This window comes from Fringilla coelebs (genome assembly GCF_963513975.1).
Source record: "Fringilla coelebs genome assembly, chromosome: 6".
NCBI classification, from domain to species: Eukaryota; Metazoa; Chordata; class Aves; order Passeriformes; family Fringillidae; genus Fringilla; species Fringilla coelebs.
In genome coordinates, this window is record NC_140034.1 from 45,336,276 (window position 1) to 45,351,687 (window position 15,412).

Here is a 15,412-nt window from a genome sequence, read left to right on the forward strand (position 1 = left end):
ACCTCAACTAATGCTGCCTTGGGAAAGTTGCTCCTAATAAGTCTTTGGAAGAGTAAGCACTGTGTTCAGAGGTGATTAAAGACGCAAATAAAATGAAAGATTTTTTTTCTGCTGTATGTGAATTCATCAATTTCTAGACTCGTCAGCCTGGAAAAGAGGTAAATTAGAGGTCGCAGGAAAAGGCTAATGAAATCATGAAGGAAAAAGAGAAGATAAATTAGGGAATGAATGTTCACCTTCTCATAAATAAGGCATTAGAAACTATCCAATTAAATATGAAGTAGATATTAAGTAAATGAAAATATATTTTCCTGCAACATGGAACAGAGCTGTGGAACATTATTGCTACATCGTGTTGTTGAATGTAAAAGCATACACAGACTGGAGAGATTCATGGGCTGTAAAACAGAATAGATCGACCCCAGCCTCTAGCTGAGGAACCATAAGCTTCTAATAGTCAGCTGGAACTCTTTAAGGAAGGGAAATGCACATCCTCCTTAAGAATGTACCGAGAGGAAGGTAATGCTGCCTTCTCCAAGCTTCTGACTCCTACCATCTTCACTTCCATGTTCCTGTGGGGCTGGTTTCTTGTGTTTGTGTGTGAGTTTATGTATCTGAACAGCTCAGAGTAACAGGAACACGTTCCATTCCCCTTGTTTTCACGTAAGTGTGCATGTCTTTCCTGGAAAGCTTTTCCCTCTAATTGGATTGCATCTGTGTTATTTCAGAGAAACGGGATCTCGGTGCCGATTGCATCGTGCAGAAAAATCCCCGGCGATGCACTGAGGAAAATCTCCACTAGTTGTCACTCGATCCCCATTTTAAAGCTGACTTCCAAGACCAGGTCGAGCTTCTTACTCTAAGAATCATGTCCTGGGCCCCAAAGAGCAAATATGCTGGGACAGGTTTTGCCATGGAGTCTCTCTAAAACGTGGTGATAGGAATAAGTTTAAATCCAAGAGATGGCAGCCCATGCAAGTGTTGTTCTGTGGGTTTTGGCTTTCTCAATAATTGTCCTTAGCAGGGCCTTGCCCAGGGTCGGAGCTAGTGAGGGGCATGTTATGGGAACTGCGGTCCACGTTCTGCATGCCACGTTCTGCTCCTTCCTCTGGAGAGGTGATGATCCTGATGGACACATTCCCTCCAGGAGGACAAGTTACAGAAGAGTGAAAAGGGTATGGTGGTGCCAGGGTCGGCTTGTGATCAATGTTTTCTTGGATTAGTAGGACTGAAAAGGACTGTGGCAAAAGGGTGCCAGCAGTGATGAAGAGGAAGGGGCTCAGTAGAGGTATTTTGCAGCATATTTCCAGGATGGTTTTCTTTCTCTGGTTTCACACTGAGCTAGCACCTGGACTTTTAACTTGGAAGAAGGTAAACTCTTTCACAACCTCATGTTTTGCCTGTATTTCTTAGGTACTTGTGTATAAAGCCAGCATGAGTTTAAAAAATATGTAAATTTCATAAGCTTGATAAACATCTTTTTTCCTCTTCTGTCTTTAGCTCCCTCTGCCACAGGTTTAGTTTTGAAGCTCATGTGTTTTATTGTTTGTGTTGAAGTAGTGTTGTGTTGAGCAAATCATGTTGTGTACCAGTTGGTGCTTGATGCTGTGAAGAGAGGAAGTAAGATCTACTGGTTGTCTTGAAGAGTTTACTCTCTGAGTAAATCACAAGAAAATGGAAACACGGTGCAATTCAGGCTTTTAATTCTTTGTTATATTTGCAAGGTAGTAGTCAGTGATGGAGCCTGGGAGCAAGAGGAGTTAGGATGTCCTGCACCCTGTTACCACGTGCTCACTCTGTAAGAACCATCACGTGCTCTACCATGTGTACACTGGAGGGAACACAGAGCAAAGCAGCCTGAGCTGCTGTGGCTGGAAAGGTCTGACATACTCTTGTTCCTACAAATCAATTGCTGTTTCCAGTCTCTCAGTGCTTGACTAGAAACTAAGCTTGTTTAAAGAGAACTCCAACAAGCAACAACAAAAAACCAAACAAAAAACAAACCAATGACAACTAAAAATTGCCTTCCAAGTGCACACACGAAATCAAACCCCCTCCCATTTTTCAGGATTTAAAGAGATTTCCTTTTTAAAGTACTGAAACTGAAAGAATTTGTTTTTTGAACTCTTGTTCGCTGTAATGGTAAAAGTGTTATCCTTAGTTACTGCTCTAAAATTTAATTGAAAGTCTTCTGCAATCCGTTCTCCTCTTTTCTTGAAAGGAGTAAAGAAAATCAGCTCAAACTGAATTGCTTTCAAGGCGTTTCTTCCAGGTTAGAGAATGTTTCCTGCTCCAGCTACCCATTTCCTTTGAAATAATTATATTTTGGAAATGCTGTGAGCCCAGGCCACCAGAATGAATGTCAAGGGAACAAAGTTTTATTTGAGACCAATGGGCAGGGTGTTCATGCATTTGTATCCCAAGACTTACTATGTTTTATTTTTATACTGAGAAAAGATGGGGATATTTATTTGCATGACAAATGAGTATCTTTTTATCTCTATTGTATCAGCTGATAATTTGATTGCTTTGTTGAAACTTTTATTACACATCTTTGTCTAATATTTTCTTCCTCCTTTAATTTTCTAAAGGCCATTTGAAAACCATGGAGATTAGGCAATCCCTTCCCCCACATCTCACATTTTAAATGTAGGGGAAAATAATCAGAAACTTCTCATTGCTCTTGATTGCCTTTTAATTATTTTATGCTTTAATTAAGTCTTACCATTCCTCATTAAGGCTATTGTTCAGGAACTGTTTTAGTAATCCTGTACAAGCAGCATCTGTGAAAGCTTTTGGTAGCTGTTGCCTTGGTAAGGAGACTTTTCACTTTTAAAAGCATGTAGCACATGATGAATTTTGGTGCCCTGTGTCTCCTGGGGAAGCTGTGGTGCAAAAGACAGAACCCCAGATTTATAGAATGCCCAGGAAACAAGTTCCTGAGGCTGGAGCAGCTTTGCCTGGAAATAATGGTTGTACTAATAAAGTGACCAGTTTCATGGTTTATGCAGCACAGTTCAGAATCTGTATTAGCCAGTTTGATGGTATTCTTGATCCAAGCCTCTTTGTAATAAAATTAGAGGTGCCAGACAGTGACTTCTTAGGTGCTTACATCATTGTCTCCTGTGGTGGCAATAAGTCTGAGGCAGGGATCAATGTGTTGGGATGCATGAGACAGCTCACACCTGCCTGCCTGCATGGTGTGAGAGGGGTGAGCTGCTGCCAAGGCCAGAGATGCCAGTGCTCCCTGTGACACCACTGTAAGGACACCTGGAGAGTCTCTCTCCTTCAGCTCAGTCTCTGACCCTTCAACTGTTGCACAGAATTTCATTCTGCCACTGCTAGACCTGGAGCTCCGGGGAGAAATTCCTGGGTCACTGTCCGTGCTAAATTGAACAGCTACACCTGAGAGTAAGTCTGAATTGCAGCTGCTTAACAAAATTTAAAGTTTAAGGATCACTTTGAAGAGAAGTTTGAGGAGCAGTAAAGTTTTCCAAACAAGGTCTGTGCTGCAGCAGTGCCTAGATAACTTGGTAGTGAAGTGAAAGATGCCTGGGAAGTTGTAGTAGCATTGTGGGAGGTTTTACCAGCTTGTCCACTCTACTGGATATGTGTTTAGTTTGCAGATTTGTCAAATGAAAGTGCATTTTCATCTGCTGTAGTTAAATTCCCAGTAGAATGAGCCTCCTTCTCTTTGGCTGACACCTGTAGAACATCTGTTTTTGCCATAAAACTCTTGTAGGTAACTTAGCTCAAGGTATTACCATGAGCATGGGATAAATGGGTTTAACACCTTATGGTGATCAATCTCATGTGGGGTCACTCCTCTCTTGGACAGAGAAGCAGAGATGATCTGCTCTCTTTGTATGTGTGTATGCAAAAAAACTCAGGTAGTGTTGGTGTACACAACACTTCAGGGTTGAAGTTGTGTACAGCACTGTCTCAACCCTAGCTTACATTTTGGGTATTCAGCTGTGAATAAATGAGAGTCTGCCTGTGAGTTCATCAGGGAATCTGGTAAATGAGGAACCATCGTAATTAAAATCTTGTTGGTGTGAAATCCTACTGAAAATACTTAGCATCTGCCATGCAGCAATCCTTAAATACTTAACAAGCTTTTGACTTTCTTATGAGGAGGTAAACATCAGTATCTCCTTTGCTCCAGAGACTGGTATGCAGAAGAGTCAAGTGACTTTTCTTTGTCATATGCAGTGAACCAAAGCGGAGTTCTTTGATTAGGATTTTAATGTTGGAGGTCCCCATACATGCAGTCATAGATATTACAGCTTGTAGAGCAAAGTCTTACCTGTTGTAGGTAGAATATGAGTGTTAGTAACTTGTCAATCAAGGAGAGATCAAGTGACTTTTCTGGAAGAAATGAACAGTCTTATGCTGTTGTGGAAGAAAAGGAGCTCTGCCTCTTTCTTTCTTTTTCTTCTTTTTTGTTAAGCACCTCTTTCTTGCACAGATTTTTTTTTCATCAGTGAAGGAGCAGAACTGCTTGGTTATTAAGGGAAGAAATTTTTCCTCAATCAAGAATATAAGGACACTTGGAAAAACACAGGTTAGACCCTTATGTAGCATGTAAACTGTATCAACATGCTGTATGAATGGCTTATTGTTGAAGCAGGATACTTGAAAGCAGATCACTAATAAAGTAGCCTGACCAAGATGTGTTTAAAAAAGGAGTTGAATAATTGCTGCACTTTGTAAAATATTTTGAGTGGAACGTAAAAGACTCTTTCACCTTCATGGAAATGAAATTGTATTTCACATTAGCTCCTGGAGACTGATAGCCAGAACCTGCCTTTAAGCTTGGAAGAGGTGACAGGGCAGAAATCTGAGATGAATTTGGGGGTTGTATAGCACATGGTATATATTGTGAATGGACTCTGAGAGAGTCAAACAGGCAAACACCGATGAAACTCAGGAGAGAAGGAAAATTATGAAAAAAAGGAAAGAAATTTAAATTTAGTCTTAACAGAAGTTTCTGCTACTTTAGTGTATTCTGATAGTCTTTTTTCTGGCATCTTGCTTACCAAGCTGTATCTGGAAAACCAAATCATGTTTAGAGAAGTCATCTGGAGTTCTGCTTTGTTGAATGTATCTTTAATTCCAACTAAAACATTTAGTCAGAACAGCTGACAAATACATGTATGGTATTCCTTATTCTTAGCTCTAGGTTTGCAAGCCTCCATTGCACCATTACAAGATTCATAGAATTGCCATATTTTCAACATGAAGTTGGCTTTTTTTTTTTCTACAAGAAAGCTGATTGTGAAGTCACTGAAATATGGGCTATTTCTAAGAGGGCATCTGACTATTCCTAATTCTGCAGATGAATTAATGATCATATACTGTAAGTAATAACTGAGCAGGCAGCAAAATAAATACAAGCCAATAAAATTTGCTTATCTTCCAGCTGAAATGTAGCTGTAGAGGGTGGCCATGATATTAATTTTGGGTAATACAAGAAATTATAGTGTGTGTGAATATATATATATAAAAAATGAATAATGCAATAATGTTGAAGGGTAGAAGGAGGAATTGATAAGACCCTTCTGTGAAACTTGAAGAAGACTGGAAGCACAACCCATATAGTACATTTGTTATTATTTATAGACTTTTATTTAAAGATTTCTAGGTGGATGAGTTCCAAGACTTCTGTTGTCCTTAAAGAGTTCAGTCTGGCAGTCAGCAAGTGTGTGGTGATGATTCATCAGGTGTAGTGAGCTTGAATAAATTTTTGACAGATGCAATTAAGCTGTGCGTCTTAGCAACATTTTTCTTAGCTACAGGTCAATGTACTCTCCATTTGTTCAGGGCTTTCTCTTAAGTGACAAATGGTACAAGACAGCTGTTTTGGAAATAGGACTCATTCAGTGTCAGAGGTGAGAAAACACTTTTTATTGTGTGTAATGGAAAGGCTAACACTGGGGTTCACACAGAGGGAGCTTTAGGAAGCACTATAGCTTTATACTATGTGGGAGACCTATAGGAAACCTTTTATGGTGGGGGGGGGAATAATTAATCCTTTTCCCTTTAGTCCTTGATCTCTGGTAATAGAGAATGAAAGAGGCATCCCTACAGCATGTGACAGTTTTATCAGGAATTTATTTCCTCTTTTGCTTAGTCTGTATGCATGCTGCACACTGGGAGTTGTATAAAGCAGATGACTTCATATCTCATGATGGATTTCAAGTAGTTTTCTGTGTTCTTTTGTAACAGACCAATATAAGTATGCAGAAGATGGCAAGGTACAGAGGAATGCATGTCCTCTCAGAGCCTGTGTCTCAATAGACATATGCAGGAGTTAGCAACTGATGGATTTATTTTTTTAGGAATTCCTATTGGAGCCATGTAAAGGCACAAAACATGATTTGGTGTTGATAATTGGAATTACTTAAAAGAACTGTCATTAAAATGCTAAGCTTGCAGGAAATAGATTCATTGGGAAGGAAAAAATGCCAGATGTTTCAGGTATAGTAGATGTTGAGGAGAGATTAATTAATTTGTGTAAGTGTGTATTTTCTATGACTAAAGCTCACACACTGAGAAAAAGTGATTAAATCTGTTTATTAAGAATTAGTGTACAAAAGTCATTGAAGAAGTGGTTAATGAGTTTTCACTGCACTGTTAATGAATCACATAAGCATGGTAATAAGCATAGTGAATTCCAGCTTTTAGGGTGTCATTCACTGATTCTTGCTCTTTTGTCCTGTAATCTTTAGGTATTTGTCTAAGAATATATATGTATTTATATACGTGTGTACATATATATTTTATATGTATATATAAAAATAAGGTAGAGCAGCCTCATAGATCTCTGGATTTGTAGAACAGAACAGTGCTCAAGGACTCACAATGTGCTGGCCTGCACTGTCTGCTGAAACTGCTTGTCAGTCTGTGTGGCTGTAACCCGTGTTTGAACAGGAGCAGTGACAGGGTAGGTGTGGTGTTTTCAGACAGGCACCTTGGGCTAACACCGCCCTGTTTCTCTGGGGACATTTACACAGCATGTACCTGGACAAAGAGATGCTCATTCCTAGTGCAGTCCTTGTTACTAGACAGCTGATGCAAGCAGCCATCTCTGAGACAGACCAATTGCATTTTAGTGCAAAACTGCACATTTAGATGCTTAACTTCACTGCTTTTGGGGTGTTTTAATTTGAATTTTTCTTCTAGAATGTGAAGCGTCCTTGTTTCACGGTTGGCAGATTTGTTTATTTTGTTAAATGTGGCATTTCCTCTTAGAGCTTTCACAGGCTGCTCAGCTGAAGGAACCTACATGTTCTGCCTTCTGAGCCTTGGATGCTGCTTTTCAGTATGACTTGGCTGGGGTTTTGTCTGTGTGAGTTCGATTATTCTGTTAGTTAAAAAGAATCAACTTTGGATTTTGATTTTCTGGAATTTATCCTTAATTCAGTTTAGAAATTGGCCCACCTTTCTCTTGATCCTTGTTTAAAATCAGTTGATGCAAAGAGATGTGGAAATAGCCATGTGAAGGGGAGAAGGCCAGTTTTCTCTGGCATTTGGAAATTTGTTGAGGATACTGCTTCCTGCTGACTCGGAGCAAAATCTAAAATTGTTGAGAGTTCACAAAGGAGAACTCCATTGCCTCACAAGTATGTATAGGAAGATATTTGACTTACAGTCTATTTTATTGTTTCACACTTCAAAACTGAAGTATTTAATTTAGATTCTGTCATCTGAAGTGTAAATGTAATAATAGCAATGGGGGGAGGGAAAAAAGGATGGGATTTAAAATAAGGGAAAGTAATTTAAAAATGAAAAGTTGAGCAAAACCCTTTTACTTATGGAATCATGTGGGGTTCTACACCATGTATCCTGGATTTTTTTGGTTTTTTTTTTTCCTTTGGATCATTGTCAGTGTTGCTTTGATTTTATGATCACTAAGGTTTTGGTAGAAATGCTTGTACTGAAGAATTGTGGATCTTTTGAAATACAGTGTTTTCCTGTTGTTGCTGTTGCATTACTATGATGCACAGAGGCAGAATTTAGATTAGATCTTTGTAGTGATGACTGGAATCCTCGAAATTGAGAATATTCCAATAGAGTTAGTGTATTTCAACACATAGAACAGCTAATCCTGACCCTGTTAATGTCATTGACAAAACCACAGTGAACTTTGCCCAACTGAGGATTCATTTGAAGGATTTTAGGTTTTGCTTTCTCTGAGCTGGAACTGTTTATTTTTGGGGCAATTGATGAAGTGACTTTGTGTTCGTTTAGGCTTTGCTTTAAAAGCTCGTTTCTCACTTCTGTTACATATCTTTGTTTGACTTTCCTGTTCTGTTTTTTGCTTCACTATTGAGTCCAAGTGTGTTTAAGTAGGGAGGAGGCAGGAAATGGTTTACAAATGAAAATTAAATGAAACTAAGCACCCCACACAAATCCACCAGCCTCATTCACTTCCACAGCATCATGTCAGAACTGGGAGTCTGAAGCTTCTCCAAAGGGGCCTGTCTCTACATTGGCAGTTTCCAGCCCCACAATGCTATACGTAAAAAACCAAACGAAATAACAACAATAACAACTCCTCACCAAAGAACCCATCCAAAACACTCCAGCCCACAGCCTCTGGGTTCTGTTTCTGTATCATCAAACACCCTGAACCTTTCCAGGAGGAGTCCCTTTCACCCAAATATAACCATTTCAATGTTTTTAGAGTCTAAATGCTGAAAAAATAAGTTGATAATTCTGTTGTTTCTTATGGCTCCTGTTGTTTCTGGGCTTAAATAATTTTAGCCTTATGGTACCATTTAAGGCTCTGTGTAAGAGAGTAGATTCTCCCGTGTTCCAGGGTTTGCTTATAATAAATTACTTCAGTTTGCTTCTTGAGACTTGTTTAGAAAACTTTTGTTAGAATGCCAAATGGCATTCAGGGAGTTAAATGCAAGTTCCTGGCTCTTATTATCAGAGGCACACTTATCCAGGAAAGGTTGTGGGATGCCTGATTGTAACAGCATCTTGCACAATATCCATGCTTGCTCTCTGCAAATGACAGTTTCTTCCTGAAAAGTGCCATAACATTTCCTAGCACTCACATGTGATCTTATTGGGAGTACAGGACAAGTTATCTTGTGGCAGTTTGAGCAAACACCTGGATTGTACAAATACCCTGTAAACTGTAATTTTGCACCTATGTAATTTTGAGAACTGGGTGATTGTGCTGTTACTTTGGCTAGAAGGCATTGTCAGGCCTGCCATGACATGGCTTGATTGCCTTGTGTCCAGTCAGAATCTCATATCACTGTGCTATATCACCTACAAACACAGTCTAAATGATGCTGAAGGATTTAGCATCTTGGTGGACAAGAGGGAAAGGAACTATCACTATACTCCTTTCAGAAACAAGACTCTAAAAATGGTAGGCTTGAGTCAGGTCTAAGGGAAATTGGCAGCTGGACCCAGCTCCAGGTCTCAGGCTGAGGGTCAAGGCTGCATGTCCCTTGCACAGAGCTCCTGCCTGGTTAAAATACACATTTTTCCCGTGTTGTTTCATTAGTTATTTGCTTTTCCATCTTCTTACATAGCTTCTAAAAGTACCCAGCCAGATGGGCTGTTTGATTTGCTGGATGTTTCACTCTTTTCTGTTTAGTTAAGTCAATACATGTCAATTTTTCATCTGTAAAGGAGAGTTAAAACTCTCCTATTTAATATAGTGCTGTAAGGATGAATTAACAGGTTCATTTCTCTTTTGCTGTGTCAGGAAGAGAGTTAATATAGTTTAGGGAATGGAAAATAAGTATTTCAGATCCAATCTTTCCTTCCTCTCTCCCTATATTAAATGTACTGTGTATCTGAAGTTTTGGCTCACACCTACCCTTTTAGGATGTAAGTAACACATTTTAAATGGATTACCTCTTTTAGATTGCATTACCTCTTTTGGATTGCACAGATTAACACCTGCATATTTCCACTTTCTCTGACCTTGTTTTCATAAGTGTAAGGATGTTGGCCTTTGTAGGCAACTTATTAATAGGACTCCTTAATTATTATCAGAGTGTTGGGTATGGTATGTGACTTGAGATCAGGAGTCAGGCTGTAGTTCCCAAAGGGAAAAAACACAGTCTTGTGGTTAAGATCAAAGGCTGTAGATCTTCCATTCGGTCTTATTTTTGCACATCCTTCAGTATCCCAAGGTCATTTAAGTGAGGGAGCCTAAATTTCCCTGTCTAGCCTAGGTGTTGTAAGAATAAATTAATTGGCAGAGATGAGTCAGTCGAAAATGCTCAGGGACTATGAGTTATTTAAAAGCCTGAATTTATCACTGAGGCCAGACTTTTCTAAAGGGCTCAGCTTGGCTTGTAAGCTCATGCCAGTAGTTGTCTTACCACAGTCATTTAAGATTTGTGTCACAGTTTTGCCTAGAAGTCCACATGGACATCAATAATGCATTACACAAAGGCTTATTATCCAGGAGTTCTTGCCCTAAAGTACTTGCAGTCAAGTCAGAGGCAATAAATGGCTATGAAGAACATAAGAGAATGGAGAGAACGTGGCAATGGAGTACGCTCTCCCTCTGCCTGTCTGTCTGTCTATCTATCTATCTATCTATCTATCTTTTGACCTTTCTAACCTGATGAGATCCTTGATGCCAGGAGGAGGCAGTGAGTATTTTTAACGTTGTGATTGTACCTTTAAAGCAGGGAGGAATCTCTCTGGCATGATTTTAAACAAGTGTAAGTAGGAGAGGTAGAGATTTCAGTAGCAAATTTCCCAGCACACTTGTTGCCAGATTAGTGTGCAGAGACCAGTCTGTTTGTGCCCTGCAAGGTATATTTCTGCCCTAAATTGAATTATTTTAGCTGTCAGCAAGTGCTTGATAATATAGTGATCTGTGCTTGGGAGATTCACTCTTTGTATTAGTGTTGTATTGCATTCAGTGTTGAGGCTAGACAGAGCCACTCATCTTTACCTCATGGTCCCACGTGGACTCACTTAGCTTAGTCATGAGTGGGCAATTAAATAACAAGAGAGACCTTGTCAGCTCCAGGCATTAATATAAATCTTGGTGCTTGTAATACATTTACATGGCTCCCCCAGGTCTATCTAGACTTATAATCATCTCTCTTGTTCACGGATCTTCTGGGATATTGACTGCTCGCTTTTGCTTTGTAGTTCTCTGAATCAGGATTTGGCCCAGGAGATAACCAGCAGGAAGTTTTTCTGACAGACACTCAGTGAGTATAAACACTTGCCCACTTTTGTGTGCTCAGGCATTGCGTCAAGTAATACTAAACACTTTTCTGGGTAAACAGGGGCTCCTGCTTAGCAGGCAGCAGATTGATCTTACTCTCCAATTTCTCTTGTTCAGTTGCATTTTACCTTTAAATGGCTTGGAGATTTCAGTGCTTCATATCAGTGGCTGATATGAGCCCTTCATAAACAGATGTGGTGATCTTTTTATTTAGAAAATGCACATATCTGCATCATAAAGCCCTGAATGAATGAGGGGTCAGTGTGTCTGTTTCTTACAGAGATTTCATTAAAAGCTTCTTCCTGTTTTTTGCTCTAATCACCTGGAGATGCATTAAGGATATAAGTAGTAGCGTTGTAATACTAAAGCAGCCATGATCCACTAGTTAAGATGGCTCTTGTTATGTAAAAGCCTTTCCTCATGATCTTGTGGAGGTTCCATGACCTGAATGAGGCCAGGATTTTGATTTACCCTGGAGGAACATCTTACAGACAATTTGCAGACATGCTGGAACAGAATAGCAAAAATGTGCTGTTTGTGCTCTGTTTTTCTCGACAAATAGCAGTTTTCTGTATTCAGGTTGATGAGCTTGCCTTGTAAACATCAATGAAGTGTGTGTAAAATCCACAGAAGCAGAGAAGGGTGCATGGCTGGAGTCTGGTATTTTGTTGGTTTTGTTTTTTTCTCATGCACTCTTAGAAAATGCTTCTTAGATCTCAAAGTTAGGCAGAGCTCTTCCATTTATTGCTGTTTCAGCACTGTTGTATTACTATAAATAAATAAACACTGAGGCATAATTTTATAAGTAATCTGCACTGGGAGGTGGGGACTTGAGCCTTCTTTCTTCCAAGCAGATGCACATTTTACTGGCTTTTACCAGAAAGATTGTCCAGCTGCTGCAGAGCCTTAAAGGAGGTGTCATTTCTGGGACTTCTTCCCTGCTTTCCTCCTTTCCCTCCCTAGGTAGTGTCCCCCAGAGCAGCTGGTAATGTTGCCAGGTATTTGCAGCTCTAGTGTAGATGTATTGTGAAATCCAAATTAAACTTGAGAGAATCTTAGCAGAATCAAATGTTGTCAGAGGCTGATACCTCTCAAACTATCTGTAGGGAATTCAGCCTGTCAGTGTTTAGTTTGACAGCAAGAGATGTGGATGCTGTGACAAAGTTCTGTTCAGGTGACTTTTTCTGTTACACTAAATGATTGGTGTGGTTTCCTCGCTTCAGCTGATGAGTGTTGGTGCAGTGGCAGAAGCTGCCCACTCTGTATCTTTATTGATATTCTGTTTTTTGGGGTGTGTTAAGAACCAGCTTATGTGAGGCTGCAGTCAGTTACAGACCAGTTGATCATGACACTAGAGGACTGGATGGGTGCTGGCAGCCAGGGCTTGGCAGCCAATGTGTTTGTCAAATGCAGTTTTTGTCAGTATGTGGCTGGATATGTTCTTTGAGTGGCTGGCAGAACTAGTCAGTATCCCTTTGGACTCAGTATTGTCCTTGTGTGTATGTGAACCATTCACAGTGGATGAAGGTGGTGAGTTGTGTATGTACACAACTGCAAAGGCAGAAATTAATTCAGTCTTGTGCTACAGCTGAGTGAGAGCTGTTGGTGAGGGAGTCAAATGGCCTCAGTTGCTTTCTATTTTATTACCTAAGCCACTGTGAACTTGCTGTGCTCCTTGCTATCTTTCTCTCACCATCTTCACCTTCTGTTCATTCCAGGTGAGTGCTAATACAAGTGCCACACAATCTGTTAGAGCTTTGGGGGGACTCAGAGAGAAACTGCAATGTCAATTGAAGACAGAGCATCAAAGGCTGGAAACACTCCCAATTTATGAAAGATTTATGTATGTGCCTCTTTGTGTGCATTAGCCTGCCTGGTTGATATATTTTTTTAAGATTCAATTTGGATGATGACCACAGAACACCACCTATTTCTGCTACTGCAGAGACTTATTTACTGCTGAAACTTTTATGGTGACAGTCACTCAGTAGTACATGTTTCAGAGTATTGCTTTACTGTTGACTACAACCTTTCAAGTCTTTGTTGTAACAACCACAGTAATAATATTTTCCCTTTTTGTACTGTGTCCATTGTGTTTGAGGTCAGCTGCAACCTTGTCAGCAGGTCAGAAATACTCTGCCTTAGCTGAAACATTAGATGGAAGGGAGGTTCCCAGCACTCTGAACAGTCTAGCTTTAGTAAATGGATACAAATTAATGAAGCCTCCTCTTTTTCCTTGCTGACATTTTTCTGTCCTTTTCTAAAGGAAGGTTTATTGCCTGTATGCTGAATTGTCAGGCTCAGAGCTCTTTCTTGGGCACTGTTTTGTTCCTGCACAATTGTGAATCCCAGACAAGGAGTTCTGCAGGGATGCATGCAGTGCAGACATAGCTGCACAGGAGGCTGTATCCACTTTTCTCTCTCTGGAGGGGGATGATTCAATACTCACCCTGCAGGTGGGAATCTATGTGAGATATTAATATTCAAGACTATACTTTGTATTTGTTTTATTATGCAAGTGCTTGGCTGCTGCTCTCTGGGACTCATCTATTTCCCCCCCTCATCTAAGCTTCAATATGATCCTTACTCACAGCTCTGGTTTCCTCTCATTGAGGAGTCCTGTTAATGGCCATAGAGGGTCTTGGTGCTAAACAAGCCCATGAATGTGTGGAGGGCAGGGACTTGCTGTGTGCTGAAGCCCCAGTGTGAATGTGCTGCACCTTTTTGTAAGGGGTGATCTCAAGGGAAGGTGCTGTCATGCTAATACTGGGTAAATGGAATTTTTGTGGCTGACCCATAAGTGAGTTATCCTCTAATTCAACAGAGATGCAAATATGCATATAAGTGATGTAAGTTATATTTAAAATGTGCAGGGAATATTTAATATAATTAATTATGTAATGTAATATGAAGAGCTAAAGATAGATTCCTGCCTTTATACTCCTTCTGAAAACTTACAGCAGAAGAGATTTGGTTACCCACTGTCCTCAGAGTATTGGGCTTTGAATATTCATCCAGCCAATCTTCCTGATTGACTGACAATCCCAGGTGGCTGCATATACACTGACACCAATTCCTGCAGCAGGTTTCTTAAATTCTGATGCTACCTGCCTTTACCTGCAGGTGAGTAGCCACTTGTCCTCCATCTCCACCATAGGACCATGTGAGTGATTTCACATCAACAAAAGTTTAAGACTCAAATTGTGTAATTTCTTCATCTTTATGTAATGGAGTGCTCCTTTTGAGATGCTTTGTCAGCAGGTTAACGTGAGTTTATTGACAGCAGAGAATCAACGAGACTCAGGAAGTATTCACTCTGGTAAGAGTGGATATTCACAGGAGTGAAGGATTTATGCATGCACCTGTTTTCCCAAAGGCAACCTCATCTACCTCTTTTTCTACATTATTTTTTGTTGCAAGCCTATCTTGCAGTTTGGCTCTACAGCTGGGGTCAGGCCACTTTCCCTTTAGCTCTGCTTCAGTCCCCATACCCTTGATCAGTTAGCAACTTTCATGTACCTTCAGCTTACAGTTTCTCTCCTATCCCCATCAAATACAAGCATTTTCTTACCAGTTTTCCTGCCATTGCCTGACCAGTTGCAAATTCCTGCTCTTCCCTTTGTTCCTAAGTCTTAGCTAGCTTTTCCCCCAATCCTTACTGCCCTGTATAAGCTTTTAAAACTGCTTGTGCCTTCATTCACCTGTTTGGCACTCTCTGTGGGTGGTGTTGGACTCCCTTTCCAGGTTCTCATGCTGCTTTCTTTGCTGCAGTAGTGGCAGGGAAAGCTCAGAGTACTCCCATATGCATCTCCCACCTTTGCAGTGTTGAGCCCTGGGTATGACCCTGGAGCTGGTGTTGCAGAACATTCCACCCAGTTCCTCAGCCTGGTGCAAGCTCGCTGCTGCTTGGCTTCCCGTAGGTGCAAAGCTGCAGTATAGTAGCTGGGTTATTCAAGAGTGTGTAAATTAGTCATATTTGGGTGGTTCCTGGCTGCACTTCTTAAAAATAAAATTAAAAAAAATCTGAAATGCTTCATGTATGTAAGATGTGCTACTGCTTTCTGAGGTCATGTGGCACTCTGGGGTGCTGTTAGCACGTTGTCTTGTTAAAACTGAAGTTCCTTCTCTCCCCCTGCCATTTGAAGACTGAGAACCTGAGACAGAGTAACTGGCGCCTAAAACCATCTT

The 15,412-nt window shown here is 40.3% G+C and overlaps 1 protein-coding gene across 3 annotated transcripts in view; it reads left to right on the plus strand.

Moving 5' to 3' along the window:
• TSPAN4 (tetraspanin 4) overlaps positions 1-15,412 on the plus strand; it is a gene marked incomplete at its 5' end in the record, with an annotated part of 415,229 nt that overhangs the window by 88,798 nt on the left and 311,019 nt on the right. Inside the window, one exon of one of the 3 annotated variants that reach the window (XM_084208496.1) lies at positions 11,146-11,207. The exons of the other annotated variants lie outside the window; for them this stretch is intronic. Of the gene's footprint in view, positions 1-11,145; positions 11,208-15,412 lie in introns of those variants that run through there. 3 annotated transcript variants of the gene reach the window in all.